Source organism: Perca fluviatilis, chromosome 24 (genome assembly GCF_010015445.1).
Source record: "Perca fluviatilis chromosome 24, GENO_Pfluv_1.0, whole genome shotgun sequence".
NCBI lineage: Eukaryota > Metazoa > Chordata > Actinopteri > Perciformes > Percidae > Perca > Perca fluviatilis.
Genome location: NC_053135.1, coordinates 2,570,474 through 2,586,233, shown reverse-complemented (window position 1 = coordinate 2,586,233; position 15,760 = coordinate 2,570,474). Strand labels below are relative to the sequence as shown.

The window sequence follows — 15,760 nt, the reverse complement described above, 5'->3', positions numbered from 1 at the left end:
ATAAATCAAATCCATGTTATAAAGAAGGTTTAATATTGATATGAAAATCTAAGAGAAAGTTTAAGACCAGAAAGAGATCTCTGTGTCATTATATTAAAATATCCACAACACCAGTGGATTTATAGGTTCATGTTAGTATTCATGGAGCTTGTTAGTATTCTATGACTAGATGGCACAACAATCTATTTTTATAGAACACATTTCCTGTACTCACTACAGTGACAGCATCGCTGAAGAGTCTCTCTCTCTCTCTCTCTCTCTCTCTCTATATATATATATATATATATATATATATATATATATGCCCATTTACATCAAATATATGCTGTTTTTTATTTCAAACTTCTATATCCAAAGTTCCAAACCTAACTTTTTTAATTATTATTAATTAAATAGAACAAGGGTGGGAAACACTCATATGCCCATAGACATATGATTATGAGTTGAAAAGTATTTCTTTGTTTTGAATGACCATGAGCCAAAAAAGATTCTTTATTGTCCTTTTCCAAGGAAACTTGTTGCCACAGTCGCTACAGAGCCTCACAAAAATACCAGTACATGAATACATTACACACCACAACATGAGTACATGATAAACATCACAAACATCCACATTTATACACACATACCTACAGATCTGCAGTATTTTCAATGTGTATTATACTGTAAGTTATATGACTATTGTGCAGCTTCAGTAGGCTGTATAGCCATTCAAATATTTAGTCATTCAGGCCCAGAAATCTTAACAACTCCTTACATCCATTCCATGACCAGAGCAATGAAATATCAAAGTTGTGTCTCGCTAAGGTTTTGTTTAGATTAAATACAAATTTTTTTAAAAACCTCCTTCTAAAAATCCTGTTTGAGGTGCAACTTAATTCTGGTTTCAACTGTTGCAGAACCTTGTTACATCACCTATGTGCCCTGCCTACTGGGTGGAGCCCATTAGGACTACATGTCCTCAAGGACATGAAAAGGAAGCTAAACTATATTGTTGCCATGAAACTAATCCAACTGTTTTTAATTTAGAGTGAATCAGTTTTTAATTATCCATAAAAAACATGGACACAGCAGGTGTGTGTTCACAGCTTTAATACTTGTGTTGAAACATGTAACACCACATAAATTCCACATGATGGCGATAGAAGGCAACTCCACAAAGTGGCTAAATAAGTCAATACTCTGTAGGCCAGTTACATTTATTACATATTTATAATAAAGAGGTAATTTGAAGATGTTGTGGTTGCATTGAAATCTATGTTTACATACTGTATACTATATAATGATGACAAATGATAAACTACTTTTTCAGTCATCCACGTGGATTTAAGTAATTTTGTGTAAGTAATAGTACAGACATATACATATATATAATGTATATGTCTGTATATGTCTTTCATTGTTTAGAAAAATCTCTACGTCGTACGTACAAGCTTGCGTAATGACGCCACGAACGTGGCACGCAGGGGGTGTGACCAACGGCTGCTGTAGCTGCTGCGGCTACAGCCAGAAGAGACACACGCAGAAATAGTAACTACGGCAGTTTGCGGACACACTCCTCATAACAGTTGTATTTTTATCCAACAAACGGATATTTTACCACAACACGCACGCGGACCGGTAAGTAAAGACTGATTACGGTTCATTTTAATTCAAAATACGTAGAGTAGTGACGGGTTTTTATCGGCTAAAGAGCTAACGTTAACTGTTAACGGTTGCGGCTTTGTTTTGGTGTTTACACGTTACGTTACTGTCAGTAAGTTCGGAACGGAAACTTTAACTAGTTTTGTTATTATTTATTTTAATAACAAGACAGATTTTACTTGTAATTTTTGGCACATAACTTATAAACATCACAGGACAAACGTCAGCTGAGCTGAGTACAGCTGACTAACGCCAGAGCAGGACAGGACGAAAAACATAAATAGGACTGAGTATGGGTTATAATAACTGTGGTTTAGTGTCATTTAATATAATGTAGCTATGTACATAATGTGTAAGTGGTTCCTTAAATGTGGCAGGCGAGTCGCAGTCTGAGAAACACTGCTACCGCTGGTATTATTACGTAAAGGAAAGGTGCATTTTCCTCCAAGTGTGTGTAGAGCTACGACCTTTGGCTACAGTCCCGACTATGTGGACAAGCCCAAACCATCTTTGCGTCCGTCTCTAGCTAGCTGCATCGGAGAGGGCACCGAGCCGAGCGAGGAGGAATGAAACGCTGACTGCGACTTCTCTGCTGGGCATCCTACTAGCCAGTGTGCAAGTGTCGGACGGTGAGCTCTGTGCAAGGGCGTAAATACAGACAGTGCAGGCAGTGTGGTTGCACTGGGGCCCAGGGAGTGGGAGGGCCATAGAGACAGTGGGCTATGTATGCCTTCGAAAAGCCAAAGTCATCTATGTCATGTTTTTTTTTCTAAAATTGTCCCCTGTATCTCCCACTGGCTGGGTGCCTGCCTTGGTTTACAGAGGGATGTCTGGAGCTGTGGTTGCCAGACCTTCCTCCACAGCACTGCAGAGGAGGTTCTGGCTATTCCACACAGCATTCCTGGAGGGGAGAAAAACATGCTCTGGGTTATTGGCATTTCTTTAAACCAATCACTCATCTTGGGTGGCGCTAAGTGCCGGACGGAGCAACGATGCCTCAGCAAAATAGCCTCGGGGAGGAACTTGTTGCAACAGAAAACTCCCATTCGACAGATAGTGGGCAGCAGCTAATCATAGTCCTAATAAATCGACCGGAGTTTAGAAGGCCAACACAAAGAAAGCAGAAGGTGACAGACATCCGACCGAATTGAGGGACATCCGGTGGAACTCCGGAGGCACCTGAACAATCAATGATCGTAAATGTAACGTCGTCGATATAGACTACTTACGCAGAGACTTGGCTGGATCCGATACCGCTCAACCGGGTGACTCTTTTCTGCTTTATGATGAATCATGCACAAGTCTAAGGAGCTGATGGGATAACATTTTACTGGAATTGTACCTCCTACAATTTCATGTGACAAATAGAAATTGACTGACTGTAAAGTTATTACCATGTCCTGTCAGGAGGCTGACTGTGGATGTGCACTTGTGCTGAGTCTGTTTGCATGTTGTCCACACAGTTTACTGCAGTGTTTCTGCTGGCCATCAGAGTGGTTTTAAGTTTCACTGTGCAGAAGCCAAGGTCAGCTGGACATCGATTTCCAAGAGCTGATGATGCTCTTTAAGAGGAGGAATGCGACCTGCTTGGAAATGAGCCCCTTACTGTGAAAGTTTGAAACAATAGGTGGCTTCAGTTTTGTAAGGCTTTTCTCACTTTTTGTGCCAGGGAACCAAAACCCTTCTATGATTTAAGAGTTGAATGTTTACAAGTTGCAAATGGCAGTAATGTTGTGTTAAGTTTATATAGTTTTTTTTAAAGCCCCAAATCAGCATATGACAAAATAATAATCTTAGCGCCCAAAGCTGCAGATAGCTTTGGGCGCTTTCAACCACATTTCACTGCCTTTGTTCAGAGAGTAGAGCTGCCTCAGGTGTCACCACGTGACCTACTGTAAGCTTGATGTGAAGTCATATGTTAGAGGATTATACCATACTTATGGCAGCTATGTGTATAGGCCCCCCTCTATCCTTACTCCCACTTCGACAGGGTAGTCATTTATTTTGATGCCACTGAATCCCCTTGTTTTTGTCCTTAATCCAACAATTCAAAAGTTATTCTGCATCTTAACTTTGCACCATCCATCAGCGCTATCTTTGTACTCCCTGTATCCCCCATTTCCATTTCCTCCTGTGTTTCCACATAAATCGTTTCTTGTCGCTCTCTCTCCATCTCGCTAACCCAAACATCTGTCATTGGCTCACACGCAGCAATCCAAGCAATATTCAGTTTAATAACTTTTATGACACAGAAAGCAGCGAATCTTCATATTTGAGAAGTTGGAACCAGAAAATGTTTGGCATTTTTACTTGAAGCAATGAATCGATTATCAATCTGTTAATGGGCTTGATTGAGCAGGTTTCAGTTGGGAGGTGAGGCATATTTTTGAGGCCTAACCAGTCACATCTGTATTGATGAAGTGTGATTTGATTTCAGATTACATGGTGTCTCCATCTTAGTTTTGTGTGTGGTGACTCATCAAACTCTCCCACTCAGCTCAATAGAGCCCAGCAGACACCTGTTGATTCATCCTCATCTGTTTCTTCCTCTGCCTTTCTTGCTCTCGTCCTACGACATGTATTGTCTTATTGCCCGTCTGGTTTTAAAAGATAGGAAGAGAAAGCATATAGCTGACATATGAGGTATGGGAAGGAAATGAGCTGTGTCATCCTCTTCACCTAAAATGAAAATGAATCGCTCGATAACTCGTCGTCAGTCTCATCATCATATTTACTCAGAATGCAGGTTGCGGGGCGCCCGGATAGCTCAGTTGGTAGCGCAGGCGCACATATATAGAGGTTTACTCCTTGACGCAGCAGCCAGGGTTCGACTCCGACCTGCGGCCCTTTGCCGCATGTTATTCCCCCTCTCTCTCCCCTTTCATGTATTCTGCTATCCTGTCAAAATAAAGGCTGAAAATGCCCCCCCCCCCCCAAAAGGTTGCAAAACATCTGCCTTTTTAAAGAAAAACCTCACACATCCAAACAATTCTTCTGTGCAGGTATGTAGGACAAAAACAAAATCCTGCACACTGTTCTTGCTGAAACATCACCATTTATTAAAGAAACCTAACGTTTCGGTCCCTCTGGACCTTTGTCAAGAGTATCTGCCAAAATGCAGATATGTAGTCAGAAACACATAAAATATATAAAGTTAATAATTGCATTACATACATACTAAAGACAATAGATTGTTCCCTAACCACCAATAGCCATTATACCAATAGCCAATATAACTACCAATAGCCAATATCATATAATACAGAAGTATAAATAAATGTACGGCTGCAACTAATGATTACTTTCTTTGTGTTATTCTCAACATGAGTCCATGGCTTCATATGTCTTACTTTTTTCAAAGACCCAAAGATATTCAGTTTAGAATCATATAAAAGTAAGTTAACCAAAAAATATACACATTTGAGAAGCTGAAATGGAAATTTTGCCAGTTTGATTCACTATTACTTTTGCACGTTTGATTCATTATTTTCCATCACTGTAAAAGTGTAAAAGAAAATAAATGTTTTTCTCACATAGATTGAGATGTGAATGTGCGAGAAATTAGGAAGATTGCAGCCAAAATTCATTGTTTTGTAGTTCATCCTTGGAGTTTTCTTTTTCTCACTGCATTCAGTTTGCTAACGTTATGCTTAACTATTAACAAACCGATACAGACACGAAACCTCTCTAGACGTCTCTAGTAGTGTACATGTATTCAGATGATCTGGTCTGACCAAATGTACATCTAAATAGACACGCTGCTCTGCCGATGTTGAGTGCTCTGATGTAACAGTCACATTAGTTATTGATGAGCATTGGGGAGAAATGGAGAAGCATCAAGAGGGTGCGTGTGTGTGCAATTAGTGAAAATTGCGTATTGCTAATCCTCCCATTGGAGAAGCTGTAACACAAACCTAGCTAAAACTGATGCAGTCTAATGCATAACAGTCCTGCAATCGCCTATTTTCATGAAGGTCATAATGTTTTTAGTGAATCCCGAGAAGCGACGATGCTGTTTCTGCTGCAGACCAGGCAGAGAAACAGTTAATTGGCTAGAATGTTTGCGAAGCAGCGAACTGTTGGAGGGACAGAGAGAGAGACAGAGTAAAGGGTGAGAAAGAGAGAGATTAAAAGCAGGAGGAAGAGGAGAGGGCGAGGGCTGGCTGCAGTCTCTTTGCCTCGTGACGGCGTCTGCAGCGTGAGTTTGTTTACATCCGTCCTCGGGTATGTGTGTGTAAACTCAGGCTGTCATCTGTTTAGTCGGCATTTTGACCACCATCACCTGGATTTGGACTGTGACGCTGGTTTTATGTCTCGGGGAATGACATCTGAGCTGTGTTTGGGCATTTGGGATAAAAATGCACAATCATGCTGTATGCTAATAGGTTATCTTTTAACCAATCATAGAATTTCTTGCTGGGAATAATTGCAAAAATGTTGCTGCTGTACTAGTTTTACTAACATACTGCTGTAGTACAATTTTAGTACTAAGTAAAGAGACTTGTACCATGTTTGACTACAAAGTGTCAGTGCAGTGCACAGGCAGGTGTACTGTGTTTTTTTACTTTTTGGATTAAAATGCTGTCATTTTGCATTTGGACAGGCAGGCAGGGACGGAAGGAGGCGACACAATGAAGTAAAAATAAATGTTGGTTATTGTGCAGACATACAGTAGTAAAATAGTCAGTGATAGAGAGTTCTGGTAATGGGATTACTTCTGTTTAGACAGACAATCTTCATGATATAGGTCATATGTATTTCTACTTGAGGATGACCCCCGGGAAAATTGTTTTAGCAGTACAAGTACTGAATATTGTTTTCTCCATTAGGCTAATGGATTAGTAATCATATGGTTTCAGAACAAATGGTGAAAAACCACAAGTCTTTCTAAAATCAGCAAATCCTCATAATTTAGATTCATGAACTAGTGAGTATTCAGCATTACATCTAGCCTATATTCTTTTGCATTTTAAATAGGGCGGAGAGTTTGTAATCGTCATCTCATTCATTTGCCGCCATGAACGTTTGCTTTTGCCGTAAAGCAAGACCACAATCCTACAGGATTACATATTTATTCTAAGCAATCGGAGAGAAAGCTGTTGTTGCTGTCTTTTCTAATGAAACTATGTGACTCCATCAAGGTGACTGACTGGTAAGAGTCACGTTTTGTTCTTTAGTTTTTTTCTCTCCTCGTTCTGATGATTCATTAGCTGATGCACACATCCTCGGACCAGATAAGGTCATGGTCACACGGATCTGTTTGGTAGTGTTTTTGTACAAGAACAAACTAAATTTGGCAACTCACAAAACTATAAAAAAAATAAAAGCTTTGATTAGCATTGGTTAGCTAACAAAATTAGATTATATCTATCAATACTGGTCCTGCATGATTGCTCATTATCTACACATACTCAATAGATTTAACTCTGTTTGCAGTTTGATTTCCAAGTTTCCATTTATTGCATCAGTAGGGCAGATAGTAGAGAATCTTGCCATTACCCGATTATCTTTGCAGAAATCCCTCCTGTCGTACGTCAGCAAGCCTCCATTGATTACTTTCTTCACATTGTGAGAACTGGTGGTTGCAGTTTTTCCTCCGAGCCAGTCAAAGAGAGACATGACCCCGCCAGCTCACTTCTGCTTTCACCACGTCTCTTCAAACTGCTTCAGAATGTTTTTTTGTGTATCCTGCGTGTTTGATTCAACACTCAGTTTTGTTTCCAGTTATAGTCAGTGGCAGGAAAGCCCCCAACTATGTGCTAAACGGTAGCGAGTAAAACCTCTGTGTTAGATTGTGTTTAGTGGCCTTTTACTGGCATTTTGTTGCAAATCCACCATTAGTTGAAATCATTTGACTATTTTTCTGGGCAGTTTCAGTTTTTTCCCCAACATTATCCATACATCAGACGGATAATTATGCTGCTATTATCAAGTAGGTTTGCACAATATATTGTTTTTTTATCGTCATCGCAATATCAGCTGGTGCAATAAACACAAGAGAAAGGCTGCGACATATCGCAAAAAACCCTCTGAGATTCGTTCAAAGTTAGTTAGTTCAAAGAAAATAGCAGTAGAAAACTGCACTTTAATATGTAACAAGCAGTTTGTTTTAATTTAGCAGAATACTGAAAGCAGCAGGAATGCAGAACTGAGTGCACTTTAATATCTGTTTATTTATTGCAAGTATATCGTTATCATGATATTCCAAAACATATCACATATTGCATATTTTCTTCATATTGTGCAGCCCTATCAAGGTAATGTCTAATTCCAATTAATCTTCTAAACACTAGTTTTAGTTTTAGACTTTGACAGTAAAGACAATGTGTGTGGTACTCACTTTACTGGACTGTTAAGTTAAGACTTGGTTTTAGGGTTAAGGTTCCACTCATGTTTAGGTTAAAGTCAGGGTAAGGGCAGCTGTGGGATTCTGACTCCTAGACCAAGACCAAGATCTTGATCTTCTTTTTTTACTGTATGGAGACATAAAATACATGCAGCTCACATTAGACATAGGTTATAGATCTTCAAAAGTGTTCTTTGCCGTGACTGTGGCAGTGCAACACAGAGTAAAAGCAGACTGAAGGTTACCTTGGCAGCCAGACCGACTTGTTTAAGACACTTCCTGAAACAACAAAAGGAAGTGATGCTTACTTGAGCAAGAAGCAGTTTCTCTCTCACACACACGCACACACGCACCGCACGCACGCACGCACTTTGTCTTATTCACCGTATCCCCCAGAGTTAGATAAGTCCATACATACCCTTCTCATCTCCGTGCTTGTCGTAACTCTGTCCGACGCCCCCACCGCTAGCCTGTCTTAGCACAGATCCTGGAGGTAACCGGCTCCATCTAGCCTACTGCTCCCAATAAGTGACAAAATAACGCCAACATGTTCCTGTTTACATGTTGTGATTTGTATAGTCACAGCGTGTACAAATAACAAGGTCACATGAGACACAGCCGTCTTCTATCCATCTTCTAAACTTCTGCTACTTGGGCGGAGTGATTTGCACGCAGCACTTGAGAAGCCCCGTGGCGAGGAGCAGAGAGTTCGCTCAGAGTTGGAGTAATAATCACTCCGCCCAAGTAGCAGTGCTTCGCCTTCTGAGAATGTAGTTCCCAGTATGTACAGTATACGGTAAGAAGATGGCTGTGTCTCATGTGACCTTGTTATTTGTACACGCTGTGACTATACAAATCACAACATGTAAACAGGAACATGTTTTTATTTTTGTCACTTTATTGGGAGCAGTAGGCTAGATGGAGCCGTTACCTCCAGGATCTGTGCTAAGCCAGGCTAGCGGTGGGGGCGTCGGACAGAGTTACGACAAGCACGGAGATGAGAAGGGTATGTATGGACTTATCTAAGTCTGGGGGATACGGTGAATAAGACAAAGTCCCAATAAGTCGAGGTGTTCCTTTTAAAGGAACTTTATTGCGGGTTGTGAGTAGCAGCAGCTTTTAAGAACTTGCACAGCCCTAGGCGAAGTAACACGGTTGAGAAGGTGTGTGTGTGTGTGTGTGTGTGTGTGTGTGTGTGTGTGTGTGTGTGTGTGTGTGTGTGTGTGTGTGTGTGTGTGTGTGTGTGTGTGTGTGTGTGTGTGTGTGTGTGTGTGTGTGTGTGTGTGTGCGTGTGTGCGTGTGCGGGTGTGCGTGTGCGTGCGTGTGATGCTCATTTAAATGTGAAAGGGCTACAGCTGCTCCGTCCTTCCAAAGAAATGATTCATGCTTTATTCTAATGCCGATCCCACAGGGTCCACAGACACAGGGAACACCTCTGTTATTGGCTTTTGGGGCAAATCTGTTTTTGAAAGAACTGTGCTATCGTTTTTATTGTTGTTGCTGTGGTAGAAAGTGAGCGATAATGGTCACTTAACAAAGGCTACCGTATGTCCCATTTAGTCATTAGAAGATAAAATGATGTGGGCAAACCAACAAAAATAAGCCTGTAACAAATCATAGAAGACAGTATTAAACTGTTGGAAATCTAAAATCTGGATCTGAGCCTGACTAATCTTGACAATTTTCTATACAGCTTGCATACATGAGTCGTACTCTAATAGTGAAAAGCATGCATGTCTTTTCAGATTGTGAACATATTTGCTGCCCTGTCTGGAAGATCTTCCTCACTGAACCTGGATCAGCATCCTTCCTCTTCTACGTCATCCCATCAATAGCCTGTGAGTAGATTTAAAATGCTCTCAGAATGCTGCAACTAACACATTTTCATTCATTGAATTGGTTAGTAAAATATTTAAAAATAGTGAAAAATGCCCATCACAGTTTCCCAGTGCTCATGTTGATGTCTTCAAATGTCTTGTTTTGTCCGACCAACAGTCCATAATCCACAAATCTTCTCCTTACAATGATGTTAAACAAACAAAAGCAGCAAATACTCACATTCGAGAAGATGGAAGCTAAATATTTGGTGTTTTTTCGCTTGATGTATGACTAATCAATTAATTCACTACTAATTTCTGTTCAGCTAAATAAATCTCAATATTACACAAGAAGCACTCTTAAATTTAGATAAATGCACATTATCTGTGATTGGAAATGAGCAGATCTGTGTTAACTTCTCAAAATTTAATTAACAATTATAAATTATAAAATAATAAATAAAGTATAAAAATATTTCATCAAATACATGTGGATATTTGCAAATGTCCAGAATTAGAACCACAAGTTGAAACAAAGCCCTTGTGGAGCCCTCCATGAAGTCCTCATAAACCCCTTAAAATGTATCATTTTAATAATAGAAAAGGTTGAAGATTTGTATTTATTCTCATTCAGAACACTGAACCAAAATACACGAGAGATGGATGGGAAATAAACACAAGTGATGTGCTAACTCTTCATCTCCGCTATTTCAGTGTTAAAAATGGTTCACCCCCAACTCTGATCTTGAGAGATACAGTACTTTTCTTTAACCATTAGACTAGAATCATATTCTGGGAAGATACATAAAAGTACACAGACAAAGGTTTTATACAAATCTCAACAATACGTTGTGTGTCAAACAAGCTGATTGGTTGATCTATCTTCCTGACATTTGAAGACTTCACCTTGAACTGGAATATATATCTTTCACAGTTTTATGATGTTTAGAAGACCAGTTACAGTTAATTGAATAATTAAGACAACAATCAGCACTATGATCAGTTTATTTAAAGTGCTCATATGATGCTTTTTGGCTTTTTCCCTTTCCTTTATTGTGTTATATATCTTTATTGTGCATGTTATAGGTTTACAAAGTGAAAAAGCCCAAAGTCCCCCCCCAAAGGGACTTACCATCTCCAACAGAAAACACTGTTCACAAACTGCTCCAAACAGCTCTACTGTAGTCCAGCCTTTACTTCAGAGACAAATGTGGGTCACTTTGTAACACACGTTATAATGCTAGCCTAGCTGCTAGCGTAGCCCACCCTCATACTCTACTTCTGAATGGCTAGTAGTCCTTACCTAGGTACTGTCAGGGCACGCCCTCATACTCTGCTTCTGACTGGCTAGTAGTCCTTACCTAGGTACTGTCAGGGCACGCCCTCATACTCTGCTTCTGACTGGCTAGTAGTCCTTACCTAGGTACTGTCAGGGCACGCTCATACTCTACTTCTGAATGGCTAGTAGTCCTTACCTAGCTACTGTCAGGGCACGCCCTCATACTCTACTTCTGACTGGCTAGTATTCCTTACCTAGGTACTGTCAGGGCACGCCCTCATACTCTGCTTCTGACTGGCTAGTAGTCCTTACCTAGGTACTGTCAGGGCACGCCCTCATACTCTGCTTCTGACTGGCTAGTAGTCCTTACCTAGGTACTGTCAGGGCACGCCCTCATACTCTGCTTCTGACTGGCTAGTAGTCCTTACCTAGGTACTGCACATGTGCGACTCCCAACAAAGATGGAACAGAAGTGAGATGTCTCACTCTGTAGCTAAAACAGAGAGCTCAACACACAGGGTGAAAAGAGTAGCTGCAGTATGACTAAAATATGGTGTGTTTTTTTTTAAATTAAACCATGTAAACCTATTCTGATATAACCTCTAAATACAATTATGAACCTGAAAATTAGCATAATATGGGCACTTTAAGTGATGAATTTCCCTTCTATGTGTTGCAAAAACAGTATAATTGAGGAGTAACAAATATGCTGCATCCTCAGTTGATAAATAAAGTTATGGGCTGTTTATTTTGCTTTGGAGTTGTCTTTCTGCCTTTGGATATTGCATGAAAAAGGGAGAACCAAATTTAGAAGAAGTCTTGTCTGAGAGGAGATGTGACCTGAGTCGACACACCCTCACATTCTCACACTAAACCGTGCGGTGTGATGCCTTGTCTTCAGTGTGTGTGTGTGAAAGGATCTTGGCAACGAGGAAGCTGTAAAATGAGGTTTCACCATTTATGGTCAACTGTACTCTCACTCTAACACACTCTGTCACACTTTAACCCTGTCTGTCTTGAAACTAAGACCAAAGCTTCAAACACAACCACGTACATACACATAAGATATACACAAGTGGTGAAGATATAATGAGTTTAAAACGTAATGCAGGTTGTGACTTCCCACTGTCTCCTTCACGAATCAGAGGGAGTTGTGACAGCAGGTTGCCCATCATGTTAAGACCTTCGTTGCAAATGCTGAGCACAACCTACATGAAATTCATACAGGTTACATTTAATGGCCTTGCAGGATCTTGTCAGTGCTGCACTTCTTAAAGCTTGCCTTTTAAATATCTGATTTCATACATGCTGCAGATCTGCCAAAACAAATCTTGTTTAAAAATCTCTGGAATGATGAATTGAGTCACGCTGCCTTTCCAACACGTCCTCAAACATAAACAAGTAATTTGTCACGGCCCTCCAAAACAGAGATTAAAAGTTTATTCTTGACCTTTTGAAAAACAATTTTCCATTCAATAGCTGTTCTGGAGCTTTCACTAGCATCGTACGATCTACGTCATTGAATTCTAGCTGATCAAATTTTCATTTGTCTGAGTACTTTATGCACCTCTTGTCCACGTTGGCTTGGATGTTGAGATTGATTTGATTTGTAACAGTTGGTAGGAGACACCTCCAGTATCAAGGTCAGAAGCTTTGTACAATCCCAAACTCCTCTCCGAGTGATTTTACAATGCCACTCCTACTTCCATTACATTACATGTTGGATGGGCATGGATCAAGTCACCTACAAAGCTGTAGATATCAAAAACCTGTTAAAGGAAGTTAACCGGTCACACTTGACATGTCAAGACTTGACGTGTGCTGCCAGATTAAACAAAAAGCCACCTGTTTGATCTCTCCAACGAGCAAATGACTTTTGCATTGTTGTTCCCTAAATTTTATATATGTAAAATATGAAGAATTGAGCAAAACACAACTACTATATTTGATGCTACTATCCATATTAGGGTATTCATTCAGGCCCTGTGGTTACAGCAAGATAAAACAGATTGTAGACTGAATCCTTTATACTTTAGAGAGTGGTTTCTGTTGTGGCATTTTACAGTACAACTTGTCAGATGTACTTAAAATCTCTCCATAATTGCTATTGTTAATGGATTTTGCGTGCGTACGTGCTTGTCCCAATTCATGTGACTCGGAATACACATATTCACTGACATGCCAGGCTAAATTTGGAGCTCCCTCATATGGCAGCTTTTCCCCCTCAGTGAGGTTTCTGTTCTGCTATAGATTCGGAGAGGAGTTTGACTTCCTGTTTGCTGCTTAGGATTTTGTTGGCATCACTGGGCTGTTTTTGGCAAGATAGTAAATTCCCCGGCACTGCCTAATTACTTAATAGATTTGAAGTGTTAAATCCGTCATCTGTTGCAGGACATAAACAAAGGGGTTTCACTGAATGTGGTAGGATGCATGGTGAAGAAAAGCAATGGTTTTATTGTGATTACTGAGGGTTAGCAAGAAACATAGATGGGTTTACAGATTTGAGCTTAATAGAGTAGAATACGTAATGCACAAGATGTAATTCCTCCTTTATTGTATCAAAACAAAGTGGGGACACTGTGTTTGACACACAAAACTCAGACCAATAACTTAAAATAAAGCCAGGAAGTTGATGTCTGTAAAATGATATGTAGAAACTCACTTTGATAAGAAAACTTGGAAGTAAGCGCTCCTCTTAAGCTCTTCTCAAACCATTGAGTTTTCTTGGCTTTGGGAGTGGAAAATGTGGCTCTAGTTGGCTGAGAGAATGGAAATTTCCTTTTAGGTTTGGGAACAAAGACCAGAGGTGCATTGAGTGGTCATTTTCTTGAGCACTTTCAGGTAGAGACATTACTAGCAGAAACATGGCGGCACATATTCGATTTACACTGTGTGTTGAGTTCTGTTGGTTGACAACTAAAATGTGTGTTTGCACATTGCAAAGAAAAGTTTAGTATTTGTAATACTTCTAGAAAATGAAATGGCATTCAGAATAAAAGCGAGGAAATAATAACGTAATGCAGCATTTCATTGGCATACCAGCTAAAGTTTTGGAAATATAATGCTATGCTGCATGCTGCACATTAAACTTATTTTTAGGTCTGTGTGGGTTTAGATTTTGATTGACATCTCCCATACTCAACATGAATAACTACTACATAACTAGGCCTAACTATAATAAACAACTGTTGGGCCTCTTTCCAACCACAGACCCCCCATACTCTGAAGGTCAGAGATTCATATTATCTGAATCCATGTGGATTGTTTTTTTTTTTAAATCTGTGTACTCCATGCTTTCCATTCTTATACTACTATAGGGCACTTTAAAGGGAGAACAACCTGTGGGTTTAAACCTGTGACATTTAGTTAAAAGACTTAGCAGCTGTCTCTGCCTGCTGCAGGTTTTGGCATAAGCAATCGTATTTTAGCTGGCACTTACTGCTGCTGATGTATTAACATTAGAGGAACGTGTGTGTGTGTGTGTGTGTGTGTGTGTGTGTGTGTGTGTGTGTGTGTGTGTGTGTGTGTGTGTGTGTGTGTGTGTGTGTGTGTGTGTGTGTGTGTGTGTGTGTGTGTGTGTGTGTGTGTGTGTGTGTGTGTGTGTGTGTGTGTGTGTTAAATCTGTGGTGGGACAGTGCTGGAGCCACACTGACTCTTTTGGTCTGCTAACACTCCAGGAACAGGAACAGACACAACAGTAGCTTGTATTCATGCACAAGTATTAATAACGTATATCGCTGTCCCATGTTTACTCTAAATCACTTCCTGGTGAACATTCTCGGGCTTGACAGAGATGCTTGGTACAGGTTCCAGCTTTTCCTCCGACAGAGCTGGATACAGCTATATACGAGAACACACTGTTTCTTTTATCTGGTAAAATGTAGACAATGTGTCTTCACCGATAGATATTTCACTGTAACTTGTCTTTTCAATGTAACATAGTTGGGCTTGAGAGCTGGAAGGGATCAGAATCACACAAGGCAGGTTCAAGGTAAGGTTAAACTGATATAGTACTGTAAACGTCCCTTCCATCCCTTTGTCTTTAGCTGACCCTCTTACCCATTTCTTTTCCTCATTCTCTCAAACTCTAAACCCTTTAAATGCCCTGCAATCCTCAGTGACCTTTTGATATTTTTTTTATACACAACTCTTTTCTATTTACTTGCTAGTGTCTCTGCCCCATCAGCACAGCACTCAGACAGCTCAGCTTAAAGGCCCTTAAGGCTGATGACTGTGTGTTTGTGGTGCCTCCAACCTCGTTGTCAAAGCTCATGTTGTTTCATGAATATTTTATTATTATTATTATTATTATATAAGAACTGCACAAACAAGTCCTCCCCGAGATAATTGCAGCTTTGTCACCTGCTCTTGAAATTCGAGCTATTTAGCTGTCTTGCTCATCTTGTCTTGCAGTCTTTCCGATTCTATTAACTGCATAGCAGCATTTCAGTTGTTTCCATACCTCTACTGTTGGTGTGTCTTTTGTGTGACTTCAACACTTGCAGCGAAAGAGACTCAAGGCTGAATCTTCCCCAAATTGTTTGATGCAGTTGTGATAGGAATGAGACATTTGGGTGTAGCAGAAAGTTGAGTTTTTGCAGAGGTTTAAGCTTAAGTTAAAGTGGGTATTCAAAACAGCGAAGGGACTGCGTTGGTGTAAGACATGAAATAGGA

The 15,760-nt window shown here is 40.1% G+C and overlaps 1 protein-coding gene across 20 annotated transcripts in view; it reads left to right on the top strand.

Annotated features, from left to right (window-relative positions):
* Window positions 1-1,471: 1,471 nt before the first annotated feature.
* LOC120554299 (inositol polyphosphate-4-phosphatase type I A-like) overlaps window positions 1,472-15,760 on the top strand; it is a 48,116-nt gene continuing 33,827 nt past the window's right edge. For 15 of the 20 annotated variants that reach the window (XM_039793114.1, XM_039793115.1, XM_039793113.1 and 12 more), the window contains exons 1-2: window positions 1,472-1,620; window positions 9,736-9,828. The gene's annotated coding sequence lies outside the window, so the exon portion shown is untranslated. The other 5 variants (XM_039793096.1, XM_039793099.1, XM_039793098.1 and 2 more) reach the window with 5 other exon arrangements.